The sequence below is a fragment of the Bubalus kerabau genome, chromosome 12, assembly GCF_029407905.1.
Source record: "Bubalus kerabau isolate K-KA32 ecotype Philippines breed swamp buffalo chromosome 12, PCC_UOA_SB_1v2, whole genome shotgun sequence".
Lineage (NCBI taxonomy): Eukaryota > Metazoa > Chordata > Mammalia > Artiodactyla > Bovidae > Bubalus > Bubalus kerabau.
The window spans coordinates 30,957,265-30,965,434 of NC_073635.1; the positions used below are offsets into that span (position 1 = coordinate 30,957,265).

The 8,170-nt window shown below is 49.9% G+C and overlaps 1 long non-coding RNA gene across 1 annotated transcript; it reads right to left on the bottom strand.

The window, feature by feature from the left end:
• Positions 1–549: 549 nt before the first annotated feature.
• On the bottom strand, positions 550–4,932 carry LOC129624466 (uncharacterized). Its single transcript, XR_008700970.1, has 2 exons — positions 4,627–4,932; positions 550–1,251 (listed from the first exon to the last, which is right to left on the bottom strand). It is a non-coding gene; the product is annotated as an uncharacterized LOC129624466 (long non-coding RNA).
• Positions 4,933–8,170: the final 3,238 nt, after the last annotated feature.

An 8,170-nucleotide genomic window follows, 5' to 3' on the forward strand; every position in this document is an offset into this window, starting at 1 on the left:
ATTCCCCAGGGTCACCCTCTGACGGAGGCAGCGCTGCCCTCATCCCGTTTTACAGATGAGAAGCTGAGGCACAGAGAGGCACTGAGAGTGACTTGCCCAAGGTCACACAACCACCAAGCACCAGACCTGGGATTTGAACCCGGGTTTGTCTATGGGCTTCCCTGATAGCTCAGTTGGTAAAGAATCCACCTGCAAAGCAGGAGATCCCGGTTCGATTCCTGGGTCAGGAAGATCCTCTGGAGAAGGGATAGGCCTACCCACTCCAGTATTCTCGGGCTTCCCTTGTGGCTCAACTGGTAAATAATCTGCCATGCAATGTGGGAGACCTAGGTTTGATCCCTGGCTTGGGAAGATCCCCTGGAGAAGGGAACAGCTACCCATTCCAGTATTCTGGCCTGGAGGATTCCATGGACTGTATAGTCCATGGGGTTGCAAAGAGTCGGACACGACTGAGTGACTGACTTTCACTTGTCTATGGAGCCTAGGTTCTTACCCATGACATTGAGTCACCCTTTGTGAGGTGGTTGGTGAGGGCCATGCACTTGGTAAATACCAACTAAATATCAGAGAGGGGGAACAGGACTGGTTTCCATGCCAGAAGCTGTGTTTCTCCTCTCTGACACCATGCTAAGAGGTATGGGTGGCCCTTTGAAGGCCTGACTGTACTGTCTGCTTCTCGAAGGGTCAGCTCCTTCTCTGAGGCCACGTGGAGGTTGGGCAAACAGACATCTGGCAAGGTGCCAAGCCAGTCATCAGTCCAGGGATGGAAAGATGATGCCAGGTGGCTGCTAAATGGGACCAAGCCAGTGTTGGGACACCTCAGGCCATGAGGGGAAGTGGGTTGGGGACTGCATGGGAGCAGAGCTGGGCAGAAGGGAGACACTTGACCTGTGTGTGTGTCTAAGGTGACAGAGCACCTTAGTGGCTTCAAGTCCTTGGAAACAGAGCTTGGTGGGGTGTTGGGTCTTGCCTGATGTCTCTTGTAAATCCATATGTGGAAAGGGAGAAGGATGATCAGGGCAGAATGAAAGAGGGCGGTGTGCGAGCTCCCCTACCCCAGGCCTCCGTTTCAGAGACAGGGAGCTGTCTTAATAGTCAAGGGATGCCCATACAGATGTACAGGTTTGGTGGGGCGGCGTGGGTGGTGACCATGACTGACACTTCCTCGAAGAAGGCTGGGCATTCCAATGCTTCTGTACTGCAGTTTGCTTTACATGTTCATCCTCCATGAGATTCTGCTCTAGGACTGCTCTGTGAAAGTGAATGTGAAAGTGAAATCACTCAGTCATGTCTGACTCTTTTGCAACCCCATGGACTGTAGCCCACCAGGCTCTTCTGTCCATGGAATTCTCCAGGCAAGAATACTGGAGTGGGTTGCTATTCCCTTCTCCAGGAGATCTTCCCAACCCCAGGGATCAAACTGGAATCATGTCTCCTGCATTGACAGGTAGGTTCTTTACCACTCAAACAGTAAAGAATCTGCTTGCAGTGCAGGAGACCCGGGTTCAATCCCTGGGTTGGGAAGATTCCCTGGAGAAGGGTGACAGGTAGGTTCTTTACCACTCAAACAGTAAAGAATCTGCTTGCAGTGCAGGAGACCCGGGTTCAATCCCTGGGTTGGGAAGATTCCCTGGAGAAGGGAATGGCAACTCACTCTAGTAGTCTTGCCTGGAGAATTCCATGGACAGAGGAGCTTGGTGGGCTATACAGTCCATGGGGTCACAAAGAGTCAGAGACAACTGAGTGACTGACACTTTCACTTTCACTTTCTTTACCATTAGTGCCACCTGGGAAGGTGACGGAGGGGATAAAGGTGGTGAAATTGGGGCTTGTGTCATATATGAAGGAGCTGGGGCTCTATGAAATGATGGTGTCATTGGTTATGTGAGTTGCTTTATGTGCAATAAATATTAATAGAACCGTCTGACAGCCTTACCAAGGATGGAATTTACGAGGAAAAGGCTGAGCTTGGGAGACCTGTTACAGTAAATCCAGATGGGAGGGTGAGGGCTTGAGCTAGGACTGTGATCATAGGAGAGCCACATAGATAAGATGTTTCAGTGTTTGATCAGCTATGGGCGAAGGGTCAGGGGAGAGAGAATGAGAACTCAGTGAGGGCTCCAGGCTTCTAGCTTGGGCAGCCCAGTGGAGGGTGGTACTGCCTGCTGAGTCTGAAGTTGCAGGAGAGAGCTGGGTCAGAGGAGGAAAGGATAAAGTCAGTCTGGAATATGTTGAGCTGGAGGTGCCTGATGGTTCTTTAGGTAGCAGGTCGGAGGCAGCCCCATAAGCCTGCACCAGTATTGTCGGCCGGAGAAGGCAATGGCACCCCGCTCCAGTACTCTTGCCTGGAGAATCCCATGGATGGAGGAGCCTGGTGGGCTGCAGTCCATGAGGTCATGAAGAGTCAGACACGACTGAGCGACTTCACTTTCACTTTTCACTTTCATGCATTGGAGAAGGAACTAGCAACCCACTCCAGTGTTCTTGCCTGAAGAATCCCAGGGATGGTGGAGCCTGGTGGGCTGTCGTCTATGGGGTCGCACAGAGTTGGACACGACTGAAGTGACTTAGCAGCAGCAGCAGCAGTATTGTCGGCATCTAGCGACTGGTCAAAACCTCAGAGGAGAGGCGGGATCAGCTGTGTGCAGAGGGGGGACTCCGGCCACGTGAGGCTGGGGTGGCATAAGCTCCAGGCTGAGTAGCTCAAGGTCGTGGTGCCAACTGGGCTCCAGTGGGCAGAGATGCTGTGGTTCACGCTGGCTTTGCAGGAGGACCAGGTGCAGGGGCCTCTTTCAGGGCTTGGGACATCGTATCCCAAGACTAGTTCTCTTGCTGGACAGGGGAGAAGGGTGGGCTTGGGGAGGAGACGTGAGTCACAGCCCCCTGCTGGCCACAAGGACTGTTGAACATGGGAGGTGAACTGGTGAGGGAGGTCTTCAAAGGTCTTGATCATGGGGTCCAGGCAGAGGTTCTTAAGCAGGTGATGGGGTGGGAGGATTGTCTGAAGGCCCTTTCATATTGTGCATGGCCTCCTCTGGGCTTCCCAGGGGCCACTAGTGATCAAGAACTTGCCTGCCAATGCAGGAGATATAAGAGACTTGGGTTTGATCCCTGGGTCAGGAAGATCCCCTGGAGAAGGGTGTGGCAACCCACTCCAGTATTCTTGCCTGGAGAATCCCATGGACAGAGGAGCCGGTGGGTGGGCTACATGACCAAAGCAACTTAACACACATACACACGTGGCCTCTGCCTTCCCCAGGCCTCTGAGACTCTCACAAGCCAGAGGCTTGAGACAGGCCTGGGGCTGAGCTATCCTCAGGGGAGGTGGCGGTGTGGATCCATCGGAGTAAGCTCCTGGAGGGCGATTCCAATACAGCCTCATGGATGGGGGGGCTTATGCCGTGGGGGGAATCACAAGGAATGGTTGAGGAGGCTTGGGACCCTCCTTGTGTTTTGGTCCCTAAACTGAACCATGTTGCATCAGCCCTTCTAAATGTCCTCTCCCCGCCTAACAGTGCTGTCCCGCACTTAGAATGTCTCCATTCTCATCTGCAGGGCAGTACAGTAATTATACAGTCTTCACTCCGCCACGAGACATTCAGCAGGCAAAGGAGGGCCCCTGAAGCCTCCCTGCTCTTTGTAGAACACCATGAAATATTGATGTAGTTGTTTCTATTAAATGATCTAAGAACAATTTTATGGGTGGAAAGGATGACTGTATAATGTATGTATGCAATCTAAAATTACCACCAACTGTCTATGAAAAAAAAAAAAATCAGGCTGTCATACCAAGCCTAATTGGTTATTTCTGTTTTTCTGCTCATTTCTGTTAGCTCTGCTCATTTATTTGTTTTATTGTATCACCGTTCACTGGCAGATAAGGGGTAGCGGTTGCCAAAGTTTGAAGAAAAATTTAAGAGATAAATTTCAAATGCTTATGTTGAGGTTGAGGTGCCTTTGGGACACCTGGGTGCTTCTGTGCTGTGCTGTGCTCAGCTGTGTCTGACTCTTTGTGACCCCATGGACTGCAGCCCTCCAGGCTCCTCTGTCCATGGGATTCTCCAGGCAAATTGATAATAACTGCAATTATTTAATTTTACCAGTAGAATTCCTGAGTCTAGTTTCTGGAATAAATTCAGGAGCATAGTTTGAGAATCACTCGCTTCAGTGATCACATTTATTGATTCTTTAGCTATCAAACAGCAGCAGTGTTTTTCTATATACACTCCTGACCTGAGTGATGGGCATGCTTTGTGGCCTTTGGGGACTCTAGTCACAATGAAAGGCTTGTGTGCTCTGGTTCTGGAGATCCATCCCCAGGTTCTTGCCACCCCAAATGCCTTCTCCCCTCCGTTCACATCAACAAGAAGCCTTCCTTCTAAGTTCAGCTCATAGGCCATTTGCTAAAACCATCACACAAAAGCTGAATGACTTACAGAGGTCTCTTTTGGGTGCTGGCATGCGTCTGAAACATCACAGATGGCTCCAGCTTCTGCCAGAGTACCCTGGAGCCACGGAGCCCAGTCCTGCCCACAGGAAAGGTTCTCATCTAGCACTTCTGGTTTTTATCTCATCTTCTAAGATCACCCCGGAGAAGGCAATGGCAACCCACTCCAGTACTCTTACCTGGAAAATCCCATGGATGAAGGAGCCTGGTGGGCTGCAGTCCATGGGGTCGCTAAGAGTCCGACACGACTGAGCGACTTCACTTTCACTTTTCACTTTCATGCATTGGAGAAGGAAATGGCAACCCACTCCAGTGTTGTTGCCTGGAGAATCCCAGGGACGGCAGAGCCCGGTGGGCTGCCGTCTATGGGGTCGCACAGAGTCGGACATGACTGAAGCGACTTAGCAGCAGCAGCAGCAAGATGACCCAGCTCTTAAATTCTGCTCTGGTTTTGCCATCAGCTCTTTCCCTTCCTCATGTTATCAGTGTTTGATACTTAGCACGTGACGCAGGGCTTCCCAGGTGGTGCTAGAACCCGCCTGCCAATGCAGGAGATAGATGTAAGAGGCACAAGTTCAATCCCTGGATCAGGAAGATCCCCTGGAGACAGGCATAGCAATCCACTCCAGTATTCTTGCCTGGAGAATCTCATGGACAGAGGAGCCTGGCGGGCTACAGTCCATGGGGTCGCAAAGAGTTGGACACAACTGAGCGATTAAGCACGTGACACAGTGATACGGAGTCAAGTGGATTAAGCACGTGACATAGTGATACGGGGTCAAGTTTTTGAATCACCTGGGCCAGAACTCCCAGGTTGTGATTACATTCACTGTTTACCAGCTGTGTGATTTTGGCAGGTTACTTGACCTCTCTGAGTTTTAGTGATCACATATGTCAGATGAGAATAGCATTAGTGTCTGTTTCGAGGATTATTATGAGATCTAAGATGATTGAGAACTTCCCTGGTGGCTCAGACAGTAAAGCGTCTGCCTACAATGCGGGAGACCCAGGTTCAATCCCTGGGTCAGGAAGATCTCCTGGAGAAGGAAATGGCAACCCACTCCAATATTCTTGCCTGGGAAATCCCATGGATGGAGAAGCCTGGTGGGCTACGGTCCATGGGGTTGCAAAGAGTCGGACACGACTGAGCAACTTCACTTCACTTCAAGGTGATTGAAGGAAACAGCCTGTCAGAGAGAAAGCTGTCAATTTTGCTTTGATATTACTATTGGTGTCCCCTCTCCTAGATTACAGCATTACTGAAGGCAGGGACCTCTTCTAGGACATCTTTGAATCCCTCCATTAATGACCATATGACATGAAAGAATCTGGGCTTAACAGGAAGCAGGAAGCCAAGACAATGATTCCAAGTACGTAAAGTCATCCGAAGGCTCACAGATGCAATGCCAGTGCTCCTGTAAAAGAAACGTGCGGCGCAGAAGGCAAAGAGTAAGGGGAACATTGGGACAGGAAGTGGAGGGGAGGCTGGGAAAGGTCATGCAGAGCCATGTCAAGTTCTGGAGGACAAGGTGAGCACTCGCTAAAGGGGTTAAGAGACTGTGTGGTGCAGGGAATGCCAACAGAGCGGGGTACTAGGCTGACCTGACTCGATTTGATGAGAAAGGAGAACAGTCTTTCCACCACCCAGGTCATTTTATAAACCTGCGAACATCCAGGAATCTTTTCTTCAACTATCATCACTTTGTGGATGAGGTGTTGATGGCAGGTGGGGGCCTCAGACGGGAATTGTTATTAGAGCCGGCTCCTGACGGCTGTTGAGGCCGAGCCCCTTCCTGCCTCCCTTCCTCTCTGCCGGCCCGGAGATCCTCATCTGCGAGCAGGAAATGATGGCATGCTTGCTCTTCTGCAGTTAGTCTTCCAAGGGGAAGAACAAAACCAAACAAGAAAGCTGGATGGTTAGGGTTAGTCCAAAAACTTTTATTAAAGACTGGCTAGTGATTCAGGCAAAGGAATGAAAAGTGGAGGCTGGTTGCTCAAAATCTCTGGATTGACAACTTGTGGGAATTCATCTCCGGCTAGCTTATGTTTATTCTGCACTTTGAAATGACTCTGAAGGTTTATTTGGAAAGTCCAGCCCAGGAGAGGCATCCTGTACAAAACCTTGACTGTACAATATGTCTTTTGAAGATTTGAAGGCTCCACTAGGGGAGGAGCCTGGGAGAGCAGGTACAGAAGTCAGATCCCCCCGTCCACCACACACACACCATTCATCCTGGAGATGGCTGGCGTGCCGGGCAGTGGCCACCCTGCCACCCCTACTTGCCCATGCCACCTGGGGAGAAACATGTGCTCCATCGGTGGAACGTGTTGTATGTGTTGGGGGGCCTAGGGGCCTGAACACGCAGCCTATCTCCCAACCCCACTGTCAAGGCCAGGCAGAAACCAGCAGACGCTGCAAAATCAGGGCTGTTGTCCCTACCCAGAGAATCAGCCGTTAAACATTGATCAACCCACCCGCTGTGTATAAACACAGACCAAGAGAAACCAGTTAACCTGCTAAGAGAACGTAGAACTGTGGGCAGATAAGCAGATACGGTTAATTGTATCATGTGTCCCTTCATTAATGAAAACCTGATAGGAATTTGACCTAAAGCGACTTTCAGTGAGTTACCTTTACCGTAATCAAATGGGCTTTAGTTATTTCCTTTCTTTCAAGTTTTTCTTCCCCCACCCCGCCCCCGCCCACAAAACAGAAGCTCCCAACTACACAACTCCCAGTGGACAGATGTACCTGATGGTCTTGAAGAGCCCACGAGTGTAAAAATTCAGAGTGTTCCCCATTTCTGTTGGCCCCAGACACCGCGGTGGCAGCTCGCGGAAGTGGGGAGATCCTGAAAGTGTGGACTGGAGTCTTATTGTTCAGTCGCTCAGTCGTGTCTGACTCTTTGCGACCTCATGGACTTAAGCGTGCCAGGCCTCCCTGTCCTTCAACTCCCAGAGCTTACTCAAACTCATGTCCATTGAATTGGTGATACCATCCAACCATCTCGTCCTCTGTCGTCCCCTTCTCCTCCTGCCTTCAATCCTTCCCAGCAACAGGGTCTTTTCCAATGAGTCAACTCTTGGCATCAGGTGGCCAAAGTATTAGGGCTTCAGCGTCAGTCCTTCCAATGAATATTCAGGGTTGATTTCCTTTAGGATTGGCTGGTTTGATATCCTTGTAGTCCAAGGGACTTTCAAGAGTCATCTCCAACACCACAGTTCAAAAGCATCAGTTCTTTAGCACTCAGCCTTCTTTATGGTCCAACTCTCACATCCATACGTGACTACTGGAAAAACCATAACTTTGACTATAAGGACCTTTGTTGGCAAAGTAATGTCTCTCCTTTTTAATACACTATCTAGGTTTTTCATAGATTTTCTTCCAAGAAACAAGTGTCTTTTAATTATCATGGCTGCAGTCACCATCCACAGTGATTTTGGAGGCCAAGAAAGTAAAGTCAGTCACTCTTACCACTGTTTCCCTGTCTATTTGCCATGAAGTGATGGGACAGGATGCCAAGATCCTAGTTTTCTGAGTGTTGAGTTTTAAGCCAGCTTTTTCACTCTCCTCTTTCACCTTCATCGAGAGGCTCTTTAGTTTCTCTTCACTTTCTGTTGTAAGGGTGGTATCATCTGCATATCTGAGGTTGTTGATATTTCTCCTGGAAATCTTTCTCCACCAGATTGGAGTCTGGTGTCTTTGATCTCAAAGCTGAACTC